This window comes from Chroicocephalus ridibundus, chromosome Z (genome assembly GCF_963924245.1).
Source record: "Chroicocephalus ridibundus chromosome Z, bChrRid1.1, whole genome shotgun sequence".
Classification (NCBI taxonomy): Eukaryota; Metazoa; Chordata; class Aves; order Charadriiformes; family Laridae; genus Chroicocephalus; species Chroicocephalus ridibundus.
This window is the reverse complement of record NC_086316.1, coordinates 54,188,142-54,216,110: the sequence shown is the minus strand read 5'-3', so window position 1 is coordinate 54,216,110 and position 27,969 is coordinate 54,188,142. Positions and strand designations below refer to the sequence as shown.

The following is a 27,969-nucleotide window of genomic DNA, read 5'->3' as shown; positions in this document are numbered from 1 at the left end:
CACTACCTCTAAGATTAGTCCACTCTAAACATCCCGCATCACTCTGAATTTTGCCTGTGAAAACCTTAGTTTTAGTTCCAGTTGGGCAAATGGCTTCTTGTAGATGTAATATGGTCAGTTTTATGAAGCCCTACTGACTTCACTAATTTTTACCTGAACTCCAATGACTTCAGCTACAAAGGCTACCTTTTTGTGTATTTTTGTGGATTGAATAAGGCTGGATCCTTTTGACTGTGTTTTTTCATATAAAAATTAATGAGATTTTTAGTAAGTAGTACATAGACAGAGATGCTGGAAAGGCAAAGAAGGGAGGTAAATAAGACCACTTAAAAACAAGCAACAAATTGAATTCATTAATCTTATTGGGTGAAACAATTTAATGAAGAAAAAAAATACTAATTAAATTATTAAAATCTAGATTGCAAGCTGTAATTAAAAAGACAGTTGCTATGCAACCAAAAGGATTTTTATGACGGAGTGCAAAAATATATTTGTTAAGTAGGCTGGTATTTTGCTTTGACCTTTTTCAGTCACACACCTGCCCAGACTGTCTGTAAATGTATTTTTGAGGATGATAACATTAAAGATACCTCCAAGATTAAGAAAAAAAATAGCTATTTGAATCAGTTAATGACTTTTATTATGTTTAAAAGCTTAAGGGTAAGGAAATCAAGAGATAAAAATAAATACATGTATATAATTATGTATATAATTCATATGATGATGTTTCATCAGCTCTAATAGATTAATTTCTATCCCAAACACAGGTCGTGATCCTATAAGACATGGGAACATTAATTTTCATAATGTAGTGTATGACCTAACCGTGCCCTGTTCTGATGGTCTTAAAAAACAAATAAATGCCTCACCTAAGCAGCTGTTCATAAAAACTAGTGTCAAGTTTTACTTTTCCTGGAATACCTGGAGGGAATTTTTGCTTTTCCTAGAATACCTATACTGAGATGCAGGTTGTTTTCTGCTAGAAATTCCATTGTTACATGTGAAGATCTCTGATGTGGTCATCTGATACTGATGCAAGGAAGAGAAGACATCAATAACAGTGTCACCAATAAACAGTGACACAAAAAGAATTTTGTTAGGATACATATATTTTTCTGTGAAGAGGCATAAACTGTGCCCAACATATTTGTATAGAGCTCCCACATACTCCCCACAGTCAGAGAATATCAAAATCCCTGGGTGCGCTTTGGACTGTGCTATGCAAATGGAAAGGAGATGATCTGGTTTGTTGGACCTGAAGGTCTCTGCCCAGTAGTAAAGTCTTTTGTTTCTTGAAGTTGATTACGGGCCATATGACTGACCTGAAATCCAATTTTTTTTTTAATTCCCATTAGTCCTGAATTTAAATTGCAAAATTTTAAACACTTTATTTTGTCAGTAGAGTTTCTTTTCCACTGATATCATGCTTCAGAATTACTTGCAAGCTTAGAAACATAGTTGATTATTTTACATGAAGATTTCATTCAACACACCAGACAAGAGGAATCCACAATAGTCCTCCATGTTGTGCAAAAGACGCTTTGTTCTGATTGTAATCTTTCACTGTAAACTACCATAGTGAACGACTTCTAGATAGGAATCATAAGAACAATCACATTATAAAGCTTTAATACTCTTGGCTTTGAGTAAACTAGTTGAATTATCCAGTAATAAAATGAGTTTCCTACCTCAACTTTGTGAATTCCAACTCCTATTAGAAAAGAGAGAGAGAAAAGGATTTTCAGAGAAGGAAGTAGAGGAAGACATTTGACTTTGCTTAGCAAATATTTCACATAAAAAACGTCAACAACTTTGATAAGAGGACAAATTACATCAACTAAACAGTTCCCCTTTTGTAAACAGAAAGTAAATGAATACCTATTTTTTTCTCTGTATGTAGCCTCCAGCTGTAAAAAGTCTTTGCAATTTGTGAAAACATTTTTGATGACACTTTACTGTATAGAGTGAGTATTCCCACAGGTGGGAATGAGAGCTAGGGGAGTCTGTGATCTAATTTGCAGATGAATAAAGAAATTAAAAAAAAATACATGAAAATTGCATTTCAAACGTACAACTGAAAAGTCAGTTGCCTGAAGTTTTATCCCTGTGTTTAAAACAACTAAACAATAAAACCAATCAACATTTTTTCAGTCAATATGAAGCCTCCTTCACAGTCTTTTTGTCAGTCATTCTGATCTCCGGTTCTGAGTTGCTATGAGTAGAGGTGTTATTTTGTAGCCTATTATTACTTTCCAAGCACTGTCAAGTCTGGAAAAGTTGGGAGTAAAGGTCAGGAAAGGGAAATTATAAAAGATAATTTATAATAAAATATGCATAGAGGTGACATTTATTTATGATAAAACACAAAAAATTTCAAGAGATTTCCAAAAGGATTTAAATTTGGTTATCCCTTATAAATTTATTGAGCTATGTACTGTACAAACCACAATCTTTATTCTGTAAGAAGCTTATTTTTTCATCTTTAGATAATTCCTTGGAAGAGGAATAAGAAAAACTTGGTAGGCAAGGGCAAGTTCTGGACAGAACAAAAAAAGTGAATAGAAAGTAGCATTTAAATTCTTCTCCTCTTTTTGATGGTCTTAGACACTACCAATACCAGAATATTTATATCCAATTATCTTTAAAACCTTCTAAATTAGTTTGTCCACCAAACTACATTCCTCTGGTATGTTACAGTTTTCTAAATATTAAGAGTAGATTTAACTGTTTTTATGTTTGTTTTCAAATGATACAACTGCAGCAACTGGAACACTTGATTTGACGCATTTCAGGAGGCATTTAGAATACATAGAAAAAGGATTGCCTAATAGATGGCTTCAGCTGCTAGTAAATGACCAGATAAAATCTCTAGACAGGAGAAAAAAACATGTCATCTGGATTACAGTTATTTTTCATGTTGTCATCAATCAACAGTTTATACTTGACAACTTCTTCAAATCTATATTTTTGACTGCAATCTGCAACAGATGATCATAATACTATTTTCTGTAAGAGAGTGCCTTGCAGAAATAGTCTTCAGAAGGTTCAGGCTTCTGCAAAAAGCCACTTCATATTTACATTTAAATAAACCAGATTACTATTGTCTTCTTTCCTATTAACACCTCTGCAGGAGACGAATAAAAAACCCAAACTCTTCCTTTGTATCCTCTTTCTGACTAAATCTAACCAGACATGCAATAATGTCAGAAAAATTCTCAAAATCTTAAGAAAAGAAGCAAGTCTGTGGAATTAGAATTTCTTATTTTTGATGAAACCTAAACTAATCTTGTAATCTTTAAAATTTAATCTTTAATTCAAAATTGTTCTTTAGACACGATATCATGTGTGTGTGTGTCTGTCCCCATTAATAGCTCTCCAGAGTGTTTTACTGAGTCTTTAGGCTTTTAATGCATTTACTTAACTTCTCTAGAAATGCATCTCATACTTTGAAAAACATTCCCCTCGTGAGCCTGAGAAGGTAGGCTTGATGTTTGACCAGCAGGGCAAATAACTGATGTAAAATACTGAAGAACACTTTACTAATTTCAGAATAACTCTTTGTTGTGCTCCTCCAGTTCCATTTCAAATTCTAATTACAGTTTCCGTAGTTTTTTCTTTTTATGGCTAGTAAGACTTTTTTTGTTACGTTGGACTTTCAAATATGTCGGTTTATGTGTTTTTCTTCATCTTAATATCCATAGCCAGTGGGAGTCAGTATTGCAAAATTAACTCCATGCAACATAGCAGGCATATGGTGCAGATTATCCTTCAATGAGGAGTCTGGATCATAATACAACAGAGTTAGAAACAACCAAAGAAGGAAAGAGATCACCTTTTTTTGTAGCATCCTGTTTTCTGACCCCACTAAACCGTGTATAACAGAAGAATGACAGGGTTCCAAAACCATTCCTAATTAGGGGAAAAAACCCTACAAAATCCTCAAACTTAAGTCAATATCACACCACCTGGTAGGGTGACCTAAAAGGAAGAAGTAACCAGTGGAGAGCTCTCGGCAATGACACTTAACAAGTGTCATAGTAGATACTATAGGAAGGCAGGATCATAATTTATGTATCATTACACAGCAAGAATTACAGTCACTGAAATATCAAGTAGAAAGTCAAGTACCACATTCAAAAGTTTCTTCTGTTATGTAAACATATCAAGCTAGCATGAGTAACAGAAACTCTTCTCAACAACTCAGTATTCTTTCCTCCCTCCCTTCTCTCTCCAGAACATTTATTAGTCCTGACTCAGCCTGATGCCAACCAGGCCTTACACCTTTTTTTGTGTAAAGCATGCTTATTCAGATCAGCCAGAAAACCACAGACAGAAAATCATAGAAGAAAGGCTTAAGTTCAAATGAATGCTTGGTTCTTTGAATTTCTCTTACACATAGTGGCTTTCTCTTCTGCAATTTTGTGCTATTCTAGCTATTCACAGAACTTTTGTTCTGGTCCATTAAGTTAGTGAAATAACTTCAAAAGACAACTTGCTTTTCCAGGCCTTTCCAGGCCCAATTTTAATAATGTACTTGCTCTGTTATTGGAATATTGACTATCAGAGCTTCATTGCCTATAAAATTGGATTAAGATTCTGGAAATTATTTTTTTAAAAAAGGTTGAAATCATATGGGCCTTCAAGTTTTCTAGATAATGATGTCTTGGATGATCTCATCTTGCATGCTGCCTGCCTTCATTCAATACTTGTATCACAAAACTAGCAATCTGCTCTGGTTAATGGAGTTTGGAGTTATGAAACCAGGTAAATCCTGTGATTAGCTAAGGAGCTATGGAAATCTTTGGGCTACTGGCTCAGCACCATCATCTTGTATTCATATTTTGACTCCAGGTCTATAGTCTCAGTTTACATTCCTGACTGAATGCCTTCATAGTATATATGTTCTTGTGAACCTTAATTATCACAATTCTCATGAAACTTCAATAACTGGATGTTTTTAGTCATGTTTATTCTACACAAGAAATAAACTCACTGGCATAATTACTTCATCATTATTTCTCTTCATGTAGTGGCGATTAGGTTCTACAAGTAATTGCAGTTACCTTTTGTTCCAATTTCTTCTCAGCTGGTGCAATTCTTTCATTCCTAAATGTCTTTTTCATTATTTTTCTGTCTTTTTCATACTTATTCAGAAATACTTTTCACTGAGTTGGGGACAGATTGGATTGTAGATTTTAAGTTTTTATTCTAATTTTTTTGATGAGTTAAACAATCCAGACATTTTTGTATTACCCAACGCATCATCTCCATCTATGGAGAGAGATCACTATCATAATGTAGGGAGTTTAAATCAAGTTTTATATTGTGGTTTTTCATGCAGATGGGAGTCATTATAGAAGTAGTGAAATACAAGACACGGACTACATTGGGAGTTTTTAGAATGTAGTGTTAGAAAAATGTGTACATGTTCTATGTTGCGTGTTGTATGTTACATGTTTTCATTTGGTCTTTTTTGCAACGGGCCCTTTCAGTCACACCTCCTAATGGACAGAATAAATACCACATAATAGATATTAGTATAATGTCAACTTCATATTTACAGTAGTACGCCAGCTAAACTGTATTATTTAATTCAAATGGCTGATAGTCATGCTTGGTTCAGCCTATCACTTATAAATCCACTTTTCTTTCCAGAAAACACTATTCTTGTTTGCAATACCGGTTGTCTTGTCTAGCCTTACTGACTTCATGGGACTAGCATGGATATTTTCTGAGCTGGCGTGGCTGTTCATCTCATCACAGATGGCAATAACATTTCTTGCTATTAGGAAATATGAAGAAAGTACTGCTTGCTTAGAATAAAATAGGTTTGGGTTTGTTTGTTTTTTAAATTTCACCCTGAAAAAGAGTAGTTGCTTTACATTTTCTATCTAATTTTTAACTCTTGTTTACAAATACACATGTGAACATTGTTAACATAAATAAATAAGGTTGAAAATAAGGCAATACTGCTGAGAACTTTAACACAAGGATGAAATAATCACCATATGGCTAATTAATTTAAAATTAATAAGTCTTGGGGTTTTTCTTTGGGTTTTTTGTTGTTTGTTTTTTTTATGTTTTCTGTTCAACTGCAAGAATCACTGGAAAAGTTCGATTTGTCTAACATTTGGCTTACTAAAAAGGTTTCATGTGTAGTCTGACCTCTTTATAATAAGGGAGACTTTTATAATCAGAGACTAAAAAAAGGGTACTAGAATCCGAATGGTTTTGGTAGTATCAACCTGCTGTTTTAATATCTAAAATATCAGATATAAATAACTTCTACATTTGGAGAACTGCCAGTATATGAATTAAAATATCTAGGTCATTGCCTGTTTAAAAGATTATTATCTTCTAACTAGTGTTAAAGCCTTAAACAGACCTTTTAGCTACCAGAGAAGCTATGCTGAGACATTTTTGGAATACCATATGTAAATATATTTGGCTGCAGAAAAAACAAACAAGGGAAAAAACATAAAGATGTACCTTCCATAGAAAAGTATAATGTTTACCCATTTATAAGCCATTAAACTTGAATTTATCCAGATATTTGTATCCCTTCACTAGTTTTAGTAAAACTGTTGATTTTATCTGAGTTTTAGTTACACAGTTGCATTTAACAGGTTGGGTTTCTAAAAGCAGTGTTTTAAATCTCAAGACAAACTTGCAAGACAGAAAAGATTTGGGGTCAAAAATTCAGCCAGTTCCCATAGCATAAAAGAGCAAGGAACTCTCAGGAACCAAAATGTCAAAGTGAAATCAGGAATCAGAAAGATGCTTGGATTTCTTAAGAAAAGGAGCTAGTGCTCTAAGCAGACCCGGTTTTCTTTCTTGGTGTCTGCAACAAAGTTCACTACCACAAAATCCTACGTGATGCCTTCTACTTTGTCCATGCTATGTCAAAGTAGAAGAGAACAAAAAAGAAAAAATATATGATAAACATTCATTCACCATGTCTTACTATAATTCACACCTTTACCTCTCTACATTGGATAACTGTGGTCACCTATATTAAAAAGATGCTAAAGTTATATAAAAGAAAGGTATGCACTGAAAAGAGTTATTAAGATGGTTGGAAGAGCTCACAGCCTGCCTAAGAAGAAGATATACCCAGTTTGTTTAATCTAGAAAAGGAAAGCTACAAGGAAATACCATAGCTCCATATAGATTCATCAGGAGGGTAAACACTAGGTAGACAGAGAAATCATTAAAGATCATGGACTGATATGAAAGCACAGACAAAAAATAGCCAGTAATAAATTTATTCTGGCAAGTGCGCCCCTCTGAGCATGGAATATCTAGAATAGCCAGAACAAATGTCTAGAATTTAGCTGGAACAAAACAGTAAGCATAGGGTGTTTTAAAATTACAACCTTCTCATGGACCTAAACTACGCATTTATTTTTCCATACAAATACATAAATAGCTAACTATACACTGCATTTAAATGGAAGTTAATATAATTTAAAATAAATTAGTTAAAATAAAATTAAAATAAGCATTAGAAGACCTTTACTGCTTATGCTGTTCACTGTCTTCAGCACCAAAAAACCTATAATAAAGGAGAGAGAGATGATATCTGAAGGGTTTTTTTAGAAAACAAGAGTTTTTCCAGAGACTGGGTATCAAATCTTTGCAAAAACCAGTACAAAGGTTAATTTTTTTATTTTTTTTTTTTAATTAAAACTGCTTGTCATAACTCCAGTTGTATTTAATATATTTTTTTTAATAATACAGAATTATAAATGAGTGACACATACTGCCATAAAGAAGATATGGTGTTGTCAGTTACATTTTTAAAAATCAGTCATCCAAAATCAGGCCTTAAAAAGCACTTTAAAAAGCTTGCCATAGGAAAAAAGAGAAAAGGTACAGAGGAAAAGATTACAGATTGATACTCCTTAAACAAAAAGAATAAAATTATGCTGAAGATATATGATATGATCTAAGACTCTCAAAAAAAACTCAGTCCTGCTAATCAGGTGGAGTTAGTACTCTAATGATCAAGCTTCCTACTTTTATGTTCTATTTACCTAGGGTTCTATTCAAACCTAGGGTTTGAATAAATAATGACAGGTGGTCAAGTTAGCCTGAAATGGTTGTTACTGAAAGTTATTGCCCCTATGTTACTGCAATGCAATATTTTATTATAATTTCAGAATGTAGCTGCATATTCCTCTGCAACAGTAAGCAGAACTTACTTTCAATGATGTCTTATTTCTCACAAAACAAGCATGTAGTGCACATATGGCCAGGTACTGGACACAGCTGAAGCACTGAAATATCTCAAAGAATGAAAAGGCAAAATATCAAAAAGAGGAAAATGGCCTTGCTATCACAATGTGACTAAGTTGAAAACATGTTTGCAAATCCGAAAAGACATCTGAAATGTGCATCATTGGAGAAATAAAGTATTATTATTTTATCCTAATTTCCTTTGTTTTTTAAAAGTATATCATTGTTGGGATCCCTTAATGGGATTCATATGGCTAAGTATATTTAATAAAAATGTAACTAAGAAAAATGCTTTGTCTTTTGTGAAAGTAATTATCAGCTATTGTGCGTTCATGATGGAAAGGAAAGGTTAGTACCAAGGTTGTTGTTTAATAAGCAGTCTTGCTTAAAAGAGTGAAATTGTCATTTATAAAAGTCATAATTTTCCACAGAAAGACAGCAACCTAGTATCTAAATAAAATTTAGAATCTGCCTTATGCATTGCAGGTGAGTTCTGAGACCTGTTTCAAGCATCATTTAGTCCTGGCCTAATGTGGCGCAGGGCCAACTTTCTTCTGAGTGAGAGAGGCTCTTTCTTATACTTGTTGCTGTGGCAACTGGGGTCAGCTGACTTGGTTGGTTACCCTGTGGAGGGGTCACACCTGTGGGGAGGAGCAGACAGGTCAGATGACCCAAACTGACCAATAAGGTATTCCATCCCATCTGCCATGCTCAGTATAAAAGCTGAGGGATCAAAGGGGTCAGGATGGTTCTTCTTCAATGGACTGCTTCTTTAATGGCTTTCTGTCTTCAGTGACTGATGTCTGAGGACGACTCTGTCAGCTCATCTGCCCTTTGATCCTGGTCTGTGTGTTCCAGTTGCCATTTGTCAGTCTGGAATTTTCCCAGTGCCTGACAGTGACATCTTCTTAGGAACTTGATCTGTTTTTGTATATGTTTATATATATTGTATCTATTTCATTATTTCCCTTTTATTTTACTATTAATATTTCATTAAAGAAGTTTAGTTTTTTTCTGAACTCACAAATGCCTTTCTCTCTCTTCTTCCTTGGAGTGAGAGGTGGGGGAGAGCTGACCTGGCCCAAACCACGACACATTTATAACTTGCCCCGTTAAAAACATAAGTATTAAACAGAAAATAGTGAAAGTTCATATATCACTTTTTAGTTGTATGGACTGTAAGATTGGCTCTTGTGCAGGAAGGCAAAAAAAGTCAGTGAATCAATTCTAAAGACAGCTTGAAATATGTATGCATCATACACACAACTCAGAGTAGAATAGGCACATTCTCTTTTCTCAGTCCTTGTAAACATATATGTTGTCATTTAACACTTGCTAGCTAGGAATTTTGGATGGGTGCTGCTCACAGCTGAAATTTTGAGTGAAGATTTTGCTGAAAATTATGAATTATTCCCTGTCTTCCATGAGTGACCGAAGTGTGTGAATGGAACATTTTGCACATCTTTATGAGATTTTATTTTTCATCTTTAGGAGATATCAAAAGGCTCACATGGAAAGTTTTTTGAACTAACCACGAAGACAGTATCACAGGGTACTCAGATATACAAATCACTGTACATCTGATGAACAACTCAGGATTACATTCTTTGCTGGATGTTGCAGAGATTGATGACGACTTATGGAACAGGTCTCCTAAAAGCAACAGGATTTCTTCAGTCTGTCCAGAGGAATGGCAGACAAAACTGCTTTCTATGGAAAGAGAAGGACTTCTAGACTTTGCGTTTGCCAACTTTAATTACCTTCAGTAGCATGATCTGGCCCTTTGGTATCTAATAGGCAGAATTCTCACTGAAATATTCATTTTGATTTTAAATATTAAAGTAAAAAAAAAATAATTTAAAAATAAGTAGGAAAAAGTCTACCAAATATGGACATGGAACAGCCGAGTTGCCTTCTGGAACAGAAGCACAACCGCATTAACTTTCTTTGGCAAGATACTAAAGAGAATGACTTTTAGTTTGTTCACAGAAAAAGAGGTTGCTTTATATCTTACATATGAAACAACACTGCCTTTGGTATTTTGGCTTCTTTTCTTAAAAATGGCAAGTGTAATAAGTTCTCAGTAATACAAATTTTTATTTACCTGAAAGGTAACTAATAATTTAATGACAGGTCTAATTCTAAATATTATAATTATTAAGTATAAATGAATTTGAATTTAAGTATAATACATGGTATAGAAGAAGTTGAATTCATTATCAGTTTAATTTACTTGAACTCAAAAATTTTGTACTTTATGAAGCAGACTGTAAATGTTATGGTTTGAGGAACATACAACAATTTATCGTCATTCAGACAATTATTTGATCACCCAATGACCCTTCCCCACTCGGGAAGGGGAATCAGTAAAAACCAAGGAAACCTGAGGGCTGAAAGATAAACAGATTTAACAGAATGAAACTAAATAATTAACATTAGTAATACTAAAGACCCAGAATTGATCTGGATACCAATAGAAAATATACAGGATCATAATCAGCCAATTCTATCAGTGTATCAGTATGAAGCTGTGCTCCCAGCTTTGGGAGGAAGGGAAGGCTTCAGGGATCTTGCACTAGGGTAAGAAGCTCTCTGGATCGCAGCCATCAAGGAAGAGAGAGAACTTCGCAGAAAACTTTCTAAGTTATATTGAATGTGACATTCATGGTATGAAATAATCCTGTTGGCCAGCTTGGGTCAAGTGCCCAGGTCTCGCAGCTCCTCACCCCTGTGCCTGGCTAGCTCAAAAACATTGAGACCTTGAAACACACATACCATAGCTGGCTATAAAGTAAATATTTTCACAAAATCAGACAGTAGAGCCTTCTAAAAATGTAGTTTTCCCAAAGGTTAGAAGAGAAATTAGTCCTGTGTTGCTCAAACCGGGACAAGTAATTAGGGTTAACTAGGGAGCAGAAGAGTAATTTTGCTGTATTTAATATATAAATGTAATATGATTTTTAAAAAATATTTCTAGTGCAATTTGTGCACTACCAGGTTTTTAAGTTAATTTTATATTTCTTTATTACATAAACATAGATTAAAAAGTACAGTTAATGTAATGCTAGTGTTTAATAAAGACACAAACACTTTGCATAAAATGTAAAGATAACTGCAAAAGCATCACTTAAAAGTAATTAATAGATAAAAATTAAGTATGGATGTCTACATATCTCTTTCTTCCTTACTAAGGAGTGCATATTTTTGAAAACACACTTCATCTTAATGCATGCAAAATTTCATAGCAAACTATAGGCCCACATTTTTTATTTGAGCACAAATGAATTTAGATTCTGGCTAATTTTTTCTTGGCCCTTTATATGAAAACTACCACTAAAACATAGGTACAACATTTTGCAAAAGAGTTAGAAAGCAGCATAGAAAGTTTTTGCTTTGCCTCTCACAGTGTTATTCAGTTCCTCAAGTCCTGGTCAACAAAGGGGACTATAATTTTACACGTGTTTTCGGGGAGACCCAGATTTATCAGACTGAGTCATGATCCACTTGCATATCTCAGATGGAGAAGGACAACCTTCCAAAACTTGAATGTGTCATTTCAGGATGCCTATCAGGTCTACATCCGCTTATTTTTTTGGTTGAATTGTGACTTATAATGTTTAGGCATATATTGATAATGCAGAAGGGGGCACAGCAAAGTGATTTCAGAATTTACTAATGGGCCAAAACACATCTAGATCTTTATTTGATGTCCTTTCATTGTTATTCATAATTTTCATGTTCCTGAAAATTTTTCTGAGAGAAGTAAACTAAAATTGGAAAGGCGGAAGAGTTTATTCTGCAAGAAACGTTTCCATTTCATATACACGTTTTTTCTTGGCTACACGGGTACACGTGATTTTAGAAGTTTAAGTAAGCAATGAAGAAATTACTACATAGACAAACAGCAGCAGCAATGAGCCCAGGATGCAAAATCTTTAAGCTAGTTGAAAAACAGGCTCAAAGCCTATTGCGTGACACAATGAATAGTATGCCTCCTCTTTTTGAGCTGGTGTGTGTTTCATCCATGGTACTCAAAGTCATTGTCATCCTGAGAAGTACTGCTAAGGACAAGATGACTGTGCTACTAGTAGATGCTGATGCTGGTATCTGTTGGTAATAAGTATTTACTTTTCTTCATATTTGTGTGAGAAATTACTTAATTTTAAGAAAAATAAATGCTTCTTCCATGATAACTGTTAATATGGAAAAATTATCTTAATCAGTGTCATAACTAATTCATAATGCAGGTGACCCTCATGTGAGAAATGTAAAAAAGATTTCTGTCATAGAACAACTTCCACTTTCTCTTATGATTTTCAGGATTTCATGAGCAAACCTTTCTCTGTCTGAATCTCTTGTGTCATCAAAATTCAGGCTAGAAATATCACAGATGTATTTCCTTCAGAAGAATAAAACTTGGTTCTGGTGTACATAACAAGAACCTATTATTTAACTATAAAGTTACTGAAAAACATAAACATTTGCTTCAAAAGATGTGTAATCTATTCAGTTTACCATTTTGAAACATCTGGTTTATTAACGGCTTGAAGGAGCATGAAATTTTTTGGTTTGAGATCTTACAAAAAAGTTGCATATAAACAAAACAAAACACTAAATCACCAAAACACTAAACACAAATCACTAAAACAAAAATCCAGCATAATTTTTTAGCAAATAGAGCATAAATGGCTCTCTTTAATAACTTTATTTGTGGTGATAGTTTGCAGTTTTGTACAATAAAACTTTTTAAAGCTTTAACTATTTTAGAGATAGCAATACCATTTCACTGAGGGCTATGTATTAGAGTGTGATATTTCTTTCTTATAATCTTGTAAAAGAAGTGTAAAGAACATATCTTTAAAAAAATTAGTAAGAATTAAATGCTGTCTAGTACTTACTAATATTTTTTTCCTTCCTAAATTTGTATAACATTAAAACTCAATGTCCTCTACTCCGAAAGAGGTAGAATTAAGCAAAAGAGAGAGGAAGCACAGAAGTGTAGTCAAAGAATATAGGAATATATTTGTGTGGGAATGAAATAAAATTTATTAAGAAAGAAAGACATGGAGAAGAAACGTTTTTTAAATATTTGCCTATAGGCTGGTGATGGCTATCAAGGACGGAAATAGTATGAAAAAAAATATCTAGTTTTGTATATTTTGACTACAAATGGGTGCCAAAATGGATCACAGAAATGCATAACTGGAGAAAAATTGGTCACAGTCTACACTCTGAAAGACTTGTCTCTCTTTGTAAATCCAGATAGGTTTTTAAAGCTCTTAAAGTCTAATCTGAAAGTGAAGAAAAATCATGTAGAAATATTTTCCAATCTTTACCTCATGTGTGTTCATATGACATAATATCACACATAAATAATAAAAATATTACCCAATGAAAAAGATATTTTAACTAAGCACTTGATCCAATGTCCATTAAAATAAATGGGAAGTTTTCCTCAGTGAATTCAATGTCCATTTGATTAAGTACATAAACATTCACAAACTACTTGCATTTTATGATTTTTGTAATAAATGTGAATTTTGCCATTGAGTTTGCTGAGGTCCTGTTTTCTCAACAACTCTATGTAGTATGATAATACTTTAGACTAAGAGTTACAGTGTTAAGGTGTCTCATACCATTAATAATATCTTAGTGACACGATGTGTCTCTGAGATTATTGAGGTACTTCGTGTAATGCTGAAATCTTGGTGACAGGGAGATAATGAAGAAGTCTGGATATGCTTCTGGTTATAACTTTCTTCTTCCTTCCACTCCCTCCACCCCCTTTTTTTTTTTAATTTTTAAGTGAAAAAATACTTTGATCATTTAGATAAACTAATCAACTAGTTGTTGAATTTCATAAAGGATACCATTATTATGTGTACTAATGAAAAAATAGTTTTATAAACTTTTTTTTTCGTGGGGACAATTTTCCACTGATATCTTTTAGCCCTCTTTCCGGTCATTATCCTTCCAGCAAAGTTAAGTACAACACTTGAACTTCTGAGAGGATCTTGCATCAGAATTGATCATACGATATTTTAAGAAACCTTACACAATGATTCCACAGGTCTTAACTAAAAGCAGAAGATTAAAGGAACAATCATGTGGCACAGCTGCAGCTTTGAAAGGACTGCTGAGTAATCAACCTTGTTTTTTCTTTTTTTTTCTTTGGCTAGTGATTCTGCCTGTCTATAAATAAGGATAGAAAACAGACCTTGGAATATACAGTGCTTTTTATCCAGAAGGGTGAAAGTTTACAGTGTATTTCAGTTTGACAGCTGATACATACAAATGCTTATCTGTTCTCAAGGGGTATTAGAATAATTCCTGCACATGTAAACTATTGCACTGGGTGATCTGCAAACATAAAGACTGAAAAGGCTGTCTCTGCCCCAGAGCCACGATAATAGCATTAGACAGAAGACAATGTAGGCAGCCAGATGGAAAGCTCAGAAGAATCAGACTGACAATACTGATAAGCACTGTCATACAGCAATGATAGGACAGTAACTTCTGTTCTGCTTCTCTTTGGACAGAGAAACAACAAGAAGTTTTCTATCACTATATTAGTTTTCATATTAGTAATATTGCATTTTACATTCTGCTAATTATTATTACTTTCATATTGCAAACAGTGCTCACCAGGAACAATTTATTCCCCGTGGAAATGTGGGCAATACTGTGACAAATGGTGACAATAAAAAGATAGTTCATATTGGCATTAACACAAAATCTAGGACCAGGAATTAAAGACAGTATTACCTTATCAAATACAGAAATGTAATTTATCTAGGCTGTAATTACTTCAGCTAGAATTTGGCCGGATTATTGAAGTTAATTCTTCTGTTCTTTAAAATGTCTAGCAAAATTGATAGAGTGTATTAACTGTCACAAAACTTCCTTATCCAAAAAAAATGTTACAAAGCAAAAAAAACCCTCTTATAGCAGGGTTAGGACATGTTCTGGTAGCCCTGGACCTCATGGTTCAGAACCAGCTGGCATGCTGATTTGTGAATACTCTTGACAGCAGCAACAACTTAAATGTTCCTTCAGCTTAAGCAAACTGCCTTGCACTCACAATGACCTACTTGAACTGATAGTTTATTTCTTTCACACAACACAATACATTTTATTCTCCCTGCCCCACACCATCCCCTCCCTCCCCCCCTTTATTTTTTTTCCTTTTTTAATGAGAATTACATTTCAGTATACAGGAAAGGGAAACAGAAAATAACCAGACACCATTTTTGTTCATATTCATTTTTTCATATACAACCCATATAAAATTTGATGACATTTTTCAAATTAATTATGGTGGGCTTTTTGGAATGAATAATTCAAGTTTGCGGTGTTAACATAATCTTACAATGATATCGCTTATATATAAAGGGATTATCTTAGTATGGTACATGTTAACAATCCCCAAGTTTAGGGGTCTATTAGCACTGACTTGTAAACAAGATTTTTCCTAATAAATTTTTTTGTCTAATAAAAGCTAAGCTCTGTTTCCAGTTTTATCTGACAAAGATTGAAGCTGGCCATTTTATCTACCTGTGCATAAATTATCACAAAGGACCCTGACAGAGAAGTCATCGTAGAGTATATTACTCTTATTTATGCACTTGGACACCTTAATGATGAGCATAGCAAATACAAAACGTGTATACCTTTGCATTTTTTTTTTTAATTTTGTGTCTGTAATAAAGTGTTTCAAAGCAAAATGGAAATCAAACCTTCAAGAACTGTTGTAATTGTAACTTCTAATCTGTGAAACCTACAATGGAATTGAACTGACATTTGATTTCTAAAAAGCTACCAAAAAATGTAGTCAATCTGCTAAAACCACTCTTCAGTAAAACTGATTTCCACTTCCAGAAGCACTACTTTGTTTTTTAACACAATACAACCTTGGATATTTTTATTTCTCTGACTCTATAATTACTAATTTAAATCATGGGGAATTTTGATCTAGTCTCTAGACTATTGTTTTCGTCTTTCCTTGTGTATCATGTCCCCTCTGCCTCCTGTTAACTCTTTTTCTCCAGTTGAAGATTCTTAAGAAGCATGAATTAACAAATCCCTAAGGACAGAGACTGTTTCTAAGTTCCTTGTTTCTGGTGTTATCTAGATAGGGAGAGAAAAAACTCAGTATTATTTTTAGCTAGGATGTCATGTGATCTGTTTAATCTAGACTGCATATAAATTGCCATATTTACTCTATGCTTCATATAAACTGTTAGACTCATACATGCTTTATTCCCGGCTCCCCCATTGTTCAGTTCATGGAACCTGCTGGAATACACACTGTTTATCTCCCATGCTGAACACTCAGGTTTTCTTATATTACGGTACAGAAACATGTGCCTCTCATTTGTATGTGCAGTGGAATGCCTTTCTACAGATCACCAGAACTCATAGATTAGGGAGTTTATAATCTATAAATTTGGATCTCTCAGTTTACACTTGGCTTTTGGCTTGAAATATGTGCTTATATTTTAAGCACTCCAAATAAAATTAAAAAAAAAAACAAAACAAAAAGAATTCCTCTGCAATGTACAAGGTGAGATAGAACTCTCTCTCTGAAGGCCTCCAAGGTAAATCTTGTTAAATTTTGGAGTGGGAAAAAAGAAGAACAAAAAAAAGCTTCCATTAGGTTCTCATCAAAAATATAAAGGAAGAGTAGTATATAAAATCAACATTCTACATATATCAAAGTAGCCTACAGTGTATACTGTACTTAATAACTCATGGATAAATAAACCTAGTTTATTTACTAAATAGTAAAAAATAGTGAAAAAAACCCAACAATTGTGCAACCTATGGAAGTAGTGAATTTCAGGCTAGATAACTTGCACCTATGAGAAGCAACATAGCTCTTCACTGGGCACTGCCAAAGGCCACTATATTTGCTATCATGTGGCTGTTCTGCCTTGCAATGTAGAAGCACCCTTGCCTTTATATAATTCTCAAGGAATGGAATGTGTGAAAAACTAAATGTGGCCAAGTTATTTTTATTAATAAGGAAGCTATGACCATAGCACGTGGACAAAAAATGCAAACCCTTGGGAAACAGGAGGTGACTGTGTTGAAACGCTGGAAGAACTTAGATGCTTGTCTGTTCAAACAAAATCAATGATAAGAAAATAAGAAAAATTGTCTTCTACAAGACACTTGGACCTAATCCCTGATTAATGTCAGGACTACTCCCCCTTTCAATGCTACTTTTTGTTTGAAGTGTAGTAGAAATAGTGGCATGTGCATTATCAAAATAATCTAGATGTGGTGATGTTTATTATATTTATAGTATTCTTTCCACCAAAATAAAAACAAGACTGCACAACTACAGTACATTTAAGTGTACATTTAAGACTATTAAATAGTGTGATACTATTATTTTTATGGCATGGAATTTTCATTCTGGATTTAGTGTGTTCTTCAAATTTTGAAAGAGTAAATACAGCCCTGTATTTTCAGCAAATGGTGGCATAAAGACAAAAAGCTAATATAAAGGCAATGTAGAGAAAACAATCAGCATGAGAATCTGTAGCTAATTAATGTTTTTGTTTTATTTTAGCCATCTTCCAATGATGTCATGACAATGTGGAAAAGAGGCATTGTACTATAAAACATGTCAAATTTTGCAAGGACAACACATTGTATGATGGATGTTTCCACTATATGGTATGCATGATGGATTTTCTAGTTTATCTAGTAATACACTCAATATGCTTGTGTGGGAGAATGTCAGAGAGAAGTTTTGTGGTTTGGGTTTTTTTTTTTCCCCACTTCTTAGGTTGTTTTTTTCCTGAGTCAGATCTCTGGATTTTCTTTTTTCTATGCTAATTGCTGTAAAATGCCAAAAATATGTTTATATTTATTATGTCTTTCCAAAGAATATTCAGTTGCCAAGACATGTGCATGCCCCAGATTAGACAAAAACCTCTTGAAACATCTACAGCACAAAAATGAAGATGACAATTTGGTATAAAAAAATCTTACTGTGTGTTTCAAAAATGGTACAAAATCAGGTACCAAAATTTCATTTAAAGAGCAAAAAAACACCTAATTTAAGACTTTCATAATCCACCTGGGATGAGATAAAGATGATCCTGAATACTACTGAATGCACTTTGGCCCATGGCAGCAGACCATAGCTGTAGTGGTCAAAGCATTGACCGAAGGATGGAGGTACAGAATGTTTTAAATGCTAAAGAATACTACCCTATCATTAAGATGACTGGATTGCATTTTTTTATTAGTAAACAAAAATAATGAAAATGCAGAAAATCAGAATATTTGATTCATACTTGTAAAATTCTCCCATTTGTGAATTTCAGAAACATCCAAAGAAAGTCAAACTATACTGATGCTTGTCTGCAGTTTCCTAATCCTTAGGCTCACTATTGATCCGCCAGATTATGTGGTAACAGAACAATCATTCCTTATGCCATGAGGAACTTCATTCCCTCTAGTAAATATTCAGCTGACAGCATTGTAGTGACTGTGTTTGTTCTGGGCTGCCTCTGAAACAGTACATCGTGAGCAGATGACAGAGTTCACTTTCATGGTTTCTTGTGTGATACAGAAAAGAGATGGCTGTCCATTTCAGGAACTGCATTCAAAAGAGAACCTGCTTGTGCTTCCTCCAGTTCTTCACAGATATTTACAGACAACTCTAATGGAGGATTTAGAGAGTCACAGCTCTAAATTATTTAGGAGAGTCCGAAATCCACATGCTGCTTCTAGTAAAGTCTGCTATTATCCCACAGACAGATGTGAAAAAAAATTTCCTTAAGTGGTAGTCTCAAATGGGCAGAGTCACTTTTGGAAAGTGAGAATGAGACCCAGAGATCAAATATTTGTTCCACTGGATTTACTATAAGAAATGCCCGCAATATAGATAGCTAAAAGCTGCACTCTGAAAACATAGAGGAAATACACTCATCAGGGCCTTTCTCATCATGAAATAGAATGATCATCTTATGATGTCACTTCATTTCCTCTGAAATGTGGAATAATTACACTGACAACCCCCCTCCCCAACCTTACAAGAGGTATTGCTCATTTTGTGTCTACCAAAGAAATGCAAAAGCATTGGCAAAATCTGCCAATTCAGCCAAGAACCATCTCTCAAAGAAAATTTAAAGAAAATAATTACAGAGAATTATGGCAATAAGAAGGTGGTGGGATGCTGTTAATAACTACTTACGTAAGCTAAAGATAAAAATATGGTTGCATTTCAATGTATAAAATACAATCAGACTACATAGCTCTTATTTGCTGTACATAACAAGGCAATAAAGATGGAGGAAAAGAGAAGCAGGCATCATTTTGAATTTTCTAACTTAGGAACTCTTGTCTTTGACTTTCAAATGTGATGAGCTTTGATAGACTCTGTTCACTTCATCCCACCTGCAGTTTCTTGGATTCACGCCTTGATTTGTGTCAACTGACTCACTGACTTTTTATCAAGGTGTTCAAATATACAGTGCTTTCATTAACTACTGAAGTGTTCTGTCTCATTATGTAAGACAGAAAAGCCCACTAAGCTGTCATTGAACAGCAGTCATTACTTCTGAGCTGCTGTACTTCTGTGGATGAGGGCAAGGGTGGCGATTGATTTATCACTATTTTAATAGATACTTGACCTGTGAGTCAATACAAATGTTTCACTCGGTGGTGGCAGAGGGCAAATGATCCAATTTTGTGAACACAATGGACTAATACAGGTGCGCTAGTTTTTCCCAATTTCCTGAGAGAGTTACAATTTTTTGTTGCTTCATATTTACTAATCTTACTAGTTAAGAATTCCCTAGTACTTCAAGTTTAAGTTAGCATCAATGAAGAAAACCTAAGAGCTTAACATCAGTCAGTTATTCCTTAAGTACTATCCAGACGAATTTACAACCAAATGAAAGCAAACAAAATAATAAACCTAACCTGTATAAATTTCCAGGGTTATTTATTTTTTATCATGAAGATTCAAGAGTCAATTCAAGTCTTGTTCAGTTTTCAAATGCCTTCTATTCAAACCACTCAACATGATTTTAATTTTATAAATTAAACCATACAGGTTAAATAAAAATTTAAAAGTATATTGTACCATTTTTACAAAAAGTGCACAACTTTCTGAAACAACATGAACTCTCATGGATCAAAGTAAGGCTGACTTGCATGTAGTTCCCCAGATACTTCTGCCGCTATCTTGGAGACAGGAGGGATCTTTGCTTTGTTCCAGTTCTCTGTCAGGTCACATAATCCATCTCCCCTTGCTAGTTCCTTGATAATCTATGTCAGGAAACTGTTGGTAATGGACTTCAGAAACCTCCTGGATTATTTGTACCTTGCTGTATTATCTCTCCAGCATACATTGGGGTGGTTCAATTCTCCCAAGAAGACAGGGGCTTGCAAGTATGAGGCTTCTTTCAGTTGTCTGAAGAAGGCCACATCTACTTGTACTTTCTCGTCAAAACAGTTTGTAGCAGACACCTATCACAATGTTTCCCGCTTTGATCTGCACACTATCTTGGCTGGCCCATCACCCAGTCAAAGAAAGAACTCCATAAATCCTGCTGCTCTTCTACCTTCCTGGTCTGTCCTTCCTAAAGAGCCTGCATCTATTCATGGCAGCACTCCAGCTGTTGATTATGAAGTCCTTTGTGTTTACATCAGCCCTCTCCTTGCCAACTTAGTCCACTGCTTCCACTTTGGGTTGCTGGCCATTCATTCCCTCCCTTCTTATTTGTAGTCTAATGCTCTCTTCTTGAGGTTACCCAGCCTGATTACAAAGACACTTTTCCCTACTTGGTCAGTTCGATCCCTTCTCTTCCAAGCAATTCTCAAAGAGGTCACATGGTCATAAAAATTAAAATTGTACAACTGACTTTTGACCTCCAACATCCCTCCACTTCTTCCCAAGCCTTTCCCTTTCACCAGCAAGACCAGGGAGAAACCATCAGGCACCAAGCCCTTCATTGTCATTCTCCAGAGATGCATGGGCACTCTTTAAGAGTTTCTACTCTCCTGGCCATATTGCTAGTGCCCACGTGGAGAACAAATGTGGAATAATAGTTTGTCCAACCAACAAGAAGGGCAAACCTTGTCAGCCTATCCATGATGTCCTGGATCAAGACCCTCAGCATGCAGCAAATGTTCCCTGCTAGTAGGCTGAGTCAGCAAGAGCAACCCCCATCCCTGCAGCAGGGAGTCTTCTACCACCATTTTTTGCCCTACCCTGCCAGTGCTGTCACAAGTCTTAGGCACAGGCAACTCAGAGGCCTTATTGGGCAGAAGTCCCTGTGCTTGCCCATGCTGGGTTCCTGAACCTCGACTGTGGGTCACAGATGCAGGTGGAGCAGGAGCAGTTGTCCTGGTGCCAGTTTGCAAGCTCCCAGTGATTACCAGCCTGGTTATCTCCATTTCCCATCCTGACAAGCACAGGTGCTGCCTGTCCCTCCTTGGTGCAGCTGGAAATTCTGGCTTTTGTAGTGCAGTGTCTTGAGAGACACTAGGTCCACCTCCTTTTTGTTATCACTGGTGCTGTGTAGTCCACTGACGTACTCCCACAGCTTCATTACTCATGCTGCAGGCCTTCTACCCGTCCACACCTCCTGCAAGTGTTGAGAGCATTGCCCGTGCCCCCTGTGAGAGGTCCCAGAGGTCACTGCAGCCCCTGGTCTGCAGAATTACAGCCTCCCATGGGAGCTCATGCTCGGTAAAGGCTTCTGATTTGCCTGGGGGCTGCCAGGGGACCCTGCGCCTTGGTGCATGATCACCATTGCTGAACACATGAACTCCGTTCTCAGAAGAATTTCAGCCTCCACTTCTGCACAAAATGCTGCCTCTGGGGGCCCCCTCTGTTAGCTGAACTACTAAACAGTGTAAGTTATAGTAGCATTCACTGTTACCAAGCTACAGGATGTTGATTAAAGGCTCTCCACAGGTCTCAAAGTGTAACCTTACAAATTCTGATGTTGTGAAAGATACTTGCATTCAGGGACAAATCCTTGTTGCTAGAAATCACAGGTCTTTAATTTTTCCTTGATTCCTAGAAGGATAGTCTTAGAGAATATTGTTGTATTTATCTCTGCATTCAAGTGTTATGTTAGAAAATGCGTTTTATGTGGCCTTCTGGAAACTGTGAAAATGTGTAGTGATAGAAAACAGAAAATGAAATTAATGATAAATTAGTGTAACTTAATGTTTCAATTTTAGAAGAAGATAGGCAATAAAGGTATTAATAAACAGTCTCTTTGAATCTTTAGACTTGTGATTGAAGAAAGCAGAAACAAAGACTGCCTAGAGAATGTGGTTTTGAGGGAAATCAGAAGACAGAAATGAAGTCTTTGAGTAATCACTGCAATGATTCATGTAGTCTGGACAATAAAAGTCTTACAATGAATGCAGAGTCAGTTCTTTCCCACAGGGATCTGTTGCTGATATGAAACTTTAGCCAATCAACAGATTAGTAAGGTTTTCTGAAGGTAAATGTATATAACTAAGAATTGAATTAAATGCTGAGAGTGCTATAAATCCATAGATGGGAAAACATTCAAATGGTATAGTACTTTTGAAAAATACATTCCCAGAAGGTCAAAAACTTTGAAGGAAGAAGCTATAATATTCGTTGTTAATTAATATAAACATATTTGCAACAAACAACAGATTCTCAGACAGTTATGTATATGTTGTCAGGTTCATTCACCAGCAGTGCCTGTCTAATCCTTTGTGCCCAACAGTAACCAGCTATCATCGACACACCCTTGCTGTTGTCTACATATTCTGTTTTTCTATAAAGATCTATGACTACGTTGAAGAAATTCAGTCACAGATAAAAAACCTGCAATTTACACAAATCCAAAGTGAGTCAAGAAATTTTCATAATTTGGCTAGTAACATTTTGCCTATCCTGCTTCAGGAGAGGGACCATAGAGTTTGTCAGATACTTGGGGAATTACTCAGTTCTTGGAAAATTATTCATTTGCAATGAATGGAAGAGCATAGATGCAAAGAACTCAACATGCAGCCTTACTTTATACTGATACTTCTTTAGAATACAATCTATTTTTTTTTAATTATATAGGATAAGTATGAAAGCAAACAAACCTCCAAAGGCAGAGGCTTGTTTGTCAGAAGTTATTTGACTCTGCCTTTTCTGGTTTGCACTTCCATTACTGAAAAAGAAAAGGGAGCTCCCATTCTCCAAAGAATGAAAGGCATGATAGAGTAAAAAAAATTGGTTCTTTTGGAGTATTTTTATGAGAAAAAAACTTTGCAGAACAATTAGCTGTAAATCAAAATGTGACCAGATTGTGTTAGAAGAACAGATGATGTAACTGGCTTTTAATTTCTGAGGTCTTAGATTTAGTATCCTAAATCATAAGTATAGATGAGTTATTTAGTCAGATGCTAGCATTCATCTGTTTTGCCCAAAGTTCATCTGCAGCTATTTAAACCTAAGCATTGAGATGAGGTATGAGAGTCTGACGTTAATAATCACATGCAATTATTTATGTGACTCTAGCTAACCCTTGAAATCCTGGTCTAAATTTGGAAATTAGTCAGTCTTCCAGTTTTTTTAAAACTCTAGTCATGGGTATATAACTTCTATGTTTTGGGCACGGTTATATTGACCGATTAAAGATACTCCAGCCTACAAAACCTCCAGGTGTCTGTTAAAGATATGTTTAAAGATGAAATAGGATACATCTGATACCAATACACTGAGTTTGGTTTAAAGCCTGACATACTGACATAATGTAGCCTTTTTGAGCTTCTATTATGTACTGTTTACCTTAATTTGCATTAGGCTTGCTCCATATTAAGTAGGAGAAAACTGAATGCTTTTAGTAAGACAACAGTTAGAAGTGTATCATTACTGCCAAATAACACATTTTCAAACTCTTTTAAGCCAGCATTCATTGGATTAAGTAGTGATACTGAATGTTTACACATATTTCCACTAAAGATTTATTGGCATATTTATGGCTTAGGGTATCTGGGACTTGTTTTCTCTGATCTTACTGTTAGGGACCCCTATTAAGGCCTCCCTATTGAGAAATGATTGTTGCAACTGAGGTAAAATGTGAAGACACTGTCTTGAAAATATTCTACGGCATTTGCAGATTCTGCATGTTGTTCTTTTCTGAGATTTGCAACTGAAAAACAGAGTTTATAATCTAGCCTGTAAACCACATTAACATTCAAGGAAAATATCTTCTTTTTCAGATCTAGAAAACAGCACTTTTGAACTGATTACTTAATTACTTCATACACCCACAAATGAAGATATTACTCTTCAGTACAGCTGGTCACAAATGCAATGCAAACCAGCCCTTCCCATCGAACTCCAAGATAAGAACTATGTTTTCACTGAATGTCTCCCCAGCATATCAATAAAATAAATTTTTGTCCTGTATGTACAATAAACATGCTACAAAAAGTAAGACATTTATACATACAACATTTTCTGTGAATACATTTTACAAAATTCAATGGAAAATACTGCTCACGAACTGCAGTATTAGGAACATTTGCCTTTACCCTATTTAAACTTGAATTCTATAAGAAATAAACCTAAAAAACCAGACCTCTTCTATAGCAAAGTACCACTGTTTAAATGAGTAGTTGGGTCAAAGGGACTGGGTCTTATACAGAGGCAAAATACTACTAAGCAAAATGATTCAAAGAAGCAAAACACTCCTGCTTTGCAAAGAAACAAAAACATGTCCCAGCTACTACTGAGTCCCTTCTGGGAAAGCAATGCTCTTACCTCTGATCTGGCAAAATAAAATACTAGTTATTACATTTCCTTTGAGAAGTTCTTGACCTCCATGTAGGCCACCTGGTTTTAATAATGGTGTAAACATAGCAGGGTTAAGCTCCTCTGAAATTCAAAATCCCTTCTTACCCCATGAAGACTCTGCATAAATACCAGAAAAACAAATGCAGGCAAAGTGCTGCACCAAGCAGATAATCAAATTCCAGCTGAAAACTAAGGTTAGTCAACCTAACAGGAAAGAAGTGTGTGGAAGTTTGGTTAAAGATTTATTGTTATCAATCAGAGCAGACAATCCCAATTACATATACCTCAGTAAAGTGGATGTTACTATTCCTTTGAGAGCACCTTCCCGTATATTAAATACGCAAAGCACATATAAAAATGAAAGATGAAATAATGAATAAATAATTTAAAGAAAGTTTTCCATGAAGTAGAATTGTTCACACAATCTATCACAACTCTTCCACTGGCTGCAAAGGGAGGAGCTACTATAGCAAGTACCATGCTTTCTTACAGATTGCCTAATGTGCTTTCACTTACACAATCTTCAGTCTTATTCTCTCAGCAATCGTTTGAAGGAGTATCATGCAGACATCCAATTAATTCTGGAAAATGGACAATATTGCTTATCTTCCTTTTTTTCATATTAATTAAAAATCACAAATAGTTGCAGTCAAAATGACTTGTATATAGAATAAAAAAATAATTAGTTCCTACGCCTGCTGGTAAGAACTTAGGCAACATTTGCTTTTTGAGTTGGATTTTGGAGTCTTCATACATTGCTATACGAGGTATTTTAAACAGAGAAATAAGTTAGATTTCACAAGAGACTGGTGATTACAGACTAAGGCTGAAATCTGGGATACATCTTACTTAAGTAGAGGAGAAAGAGGGGGGAAAACCTCCAAAGCAAAAAAACCAAACCAACAAACAAAAAAACCCAAACCAAATCAAAAATACATCTGAATTAAGAAACAACGTAAAACTGAACAGAGTACAAAAGACAGGTGTGTTCTCTGTGGTACTTCAGAGAAGAAGAAAACTTTCTGCAAAACGTTTCTAAAAATGATGTTCTAAAGCAAATAAAATAAAAGGCTTTGCTTTTAGCTACTAACTTCAGTGGGAGTCGTGACTTTTGTATGGCAAGTTATTCCTTTAGATACTGTAATCGGGTCAATTTTAACACCTATAAAAATAAATCTCCTCTTAAGTCCTGAAATTGTAATAATTATTGTTGTGGATCCAGTGGTCCATTCTGTGTGAATCTAGGGTTTTCAGAACTTAAAAAAGAATGAAAAAAACCTTCACCTCAAAACAAAGAAACAACACAATGCAGACATTGCATATCATCATTATTTCAGTGATTTATTCTAAATGACAAGAGTAGTATTAAAGATACAGAATTGACACCTGCTTACCAAAATCACCAAGGATTTTTTAGAATTGAATAAGTATGCAGCTAGTTGCACCACATAATTTTCACAAATTATAAATTAAAAATCAACAATTCATTGGAGAAAAGTCGAGACCAAAGATTTTCTAGGATTACTATTCAAAGGCAATTGCCAATATTATGTTCTAGAGTCTTTATTCACATCTAGATTCATGAAAGGTTACAGATATATAGTCAGTTAAATGCCTTTTTCTGTTGCACTAAAAATGGGAATTCTCAGTCAACCAGCTGTTTTGCCAGTTCTCTGCTAATTTCATCATAAATGCATTATTCTTGTGAAGAACAGGTATATGGCATTGATTTAGTTTTACAAGTATAAAAAATATGTAAAATTATTAAAAATTGCCTGTAGAAATTCTGATGCAAGTACTAAAGTGTTACTTTACTATCACAACCAGGACTACTTGTTTTTACAGTTGTATATTTTTTTGAACAACATGAAGCAGCAGGCAAGGGAAGGCCACAAATCTGAGTATGCCAGACAATTCTTTGCTGAATAGCAAATGCTACACCTGCAGCTAACCATGGGAAAAGACTGCCTTACATTCTGAAGTATGCATTCAGGGCAATAGAGAGCCTCCCTCTGACACTGCCTCATAGAAATCCTAATTATAGAAAATGTATCTTACCAGCAGAACATTTATGATCACGTTTAGTTATGAGTCTTGCCATGTAGCAGACTAACAAATGTACCTAATCATGGTGCTGGATTATTTTGGCCAATAACATGCCTTAGTTTTTAGGAGATTATTGGTTAAAAGTGTATTTCCTTTTGCAGGAAAAACCAAATCTTTAGGTAAAACAGTGTGGCCACATCTGGCCAACTCATGTGAACTAGTTTGTTTGTTATAGAAGTGATAGAACCTTTCACTAATAAAGGAACTTGGCACTGTAATTCTTTGTGGTGAGGAAGTGCAGGTGTTATTTGCTCATATTCTGAGAAGAAGAGAAAGAGGAGAGAAAGAAGAAACAAAGGGAGGACAGAGCAGAGGCAGTCAGGAATTCAGGAAAGGAAGGAAGGAAGACTAGTGATCAGAAAACTTATTACAATGCACATACATAAAGGGGATGAATTGATCTGAGACAGATTTGACTTTGTATTCCCAATAGCTAATCAATAAGACAGAAGAATACGCACTTTTAATATCAAAACTGGAAAGGTAAAGGTATCCTCCAGAATAATCTGTTAGATTTTCAATCCGACCAGGCATCATTCTTTCTTTCTTTTCCTCCATCTTCTGCTCCTACACGTTTTATTTCTCATGAGAAAACTGATATTTTTCTCATTTTTCAGCTTTTTCTCTACACCACCTTCACTCTTATCCAGGCTGTTGTTCTCATCTTTTCCTTCTCTACCTGAATAAAGCTCGTAGCTCTTTTCCTATTCCATACATGTACTGCATATCTTTTAGAGGAACATCTCAGGTCACTGAATAACAGGGTCCTGCTAGTACAGTCAACTGTGCTATACAAACCTCTCATAAAAATATCACTG

At 35.0% G+C, this 27,969-nt stretch overlaps 1 protein-coding gene across 48 annotated transcripts in view; it reads right to left on the bottom strand.

The window, feature by feature from the left end:
• Nucleotides 1–27,969, bottom strand: part of PTPRD (protein tyrosine phosphatase receptor type D) — a 1,281,778-nt gene that overhangs the window by 564,059 nt on the left and 689,750 nt on the right. For all 48 annotated transcript variants that reach the window (XM_063321198.1, XM_063321199.1, XM_063321203.1 and 45 more), the window contains one exon: nucleotides 1,689–1,711. The gene's annotated coding sequence lies outside the window, so the exon portion shown is untranslated. The remainder of the gene's footprint in view (nucleotides 1–1,688; nucleotides 1,712–27,969) is intronic.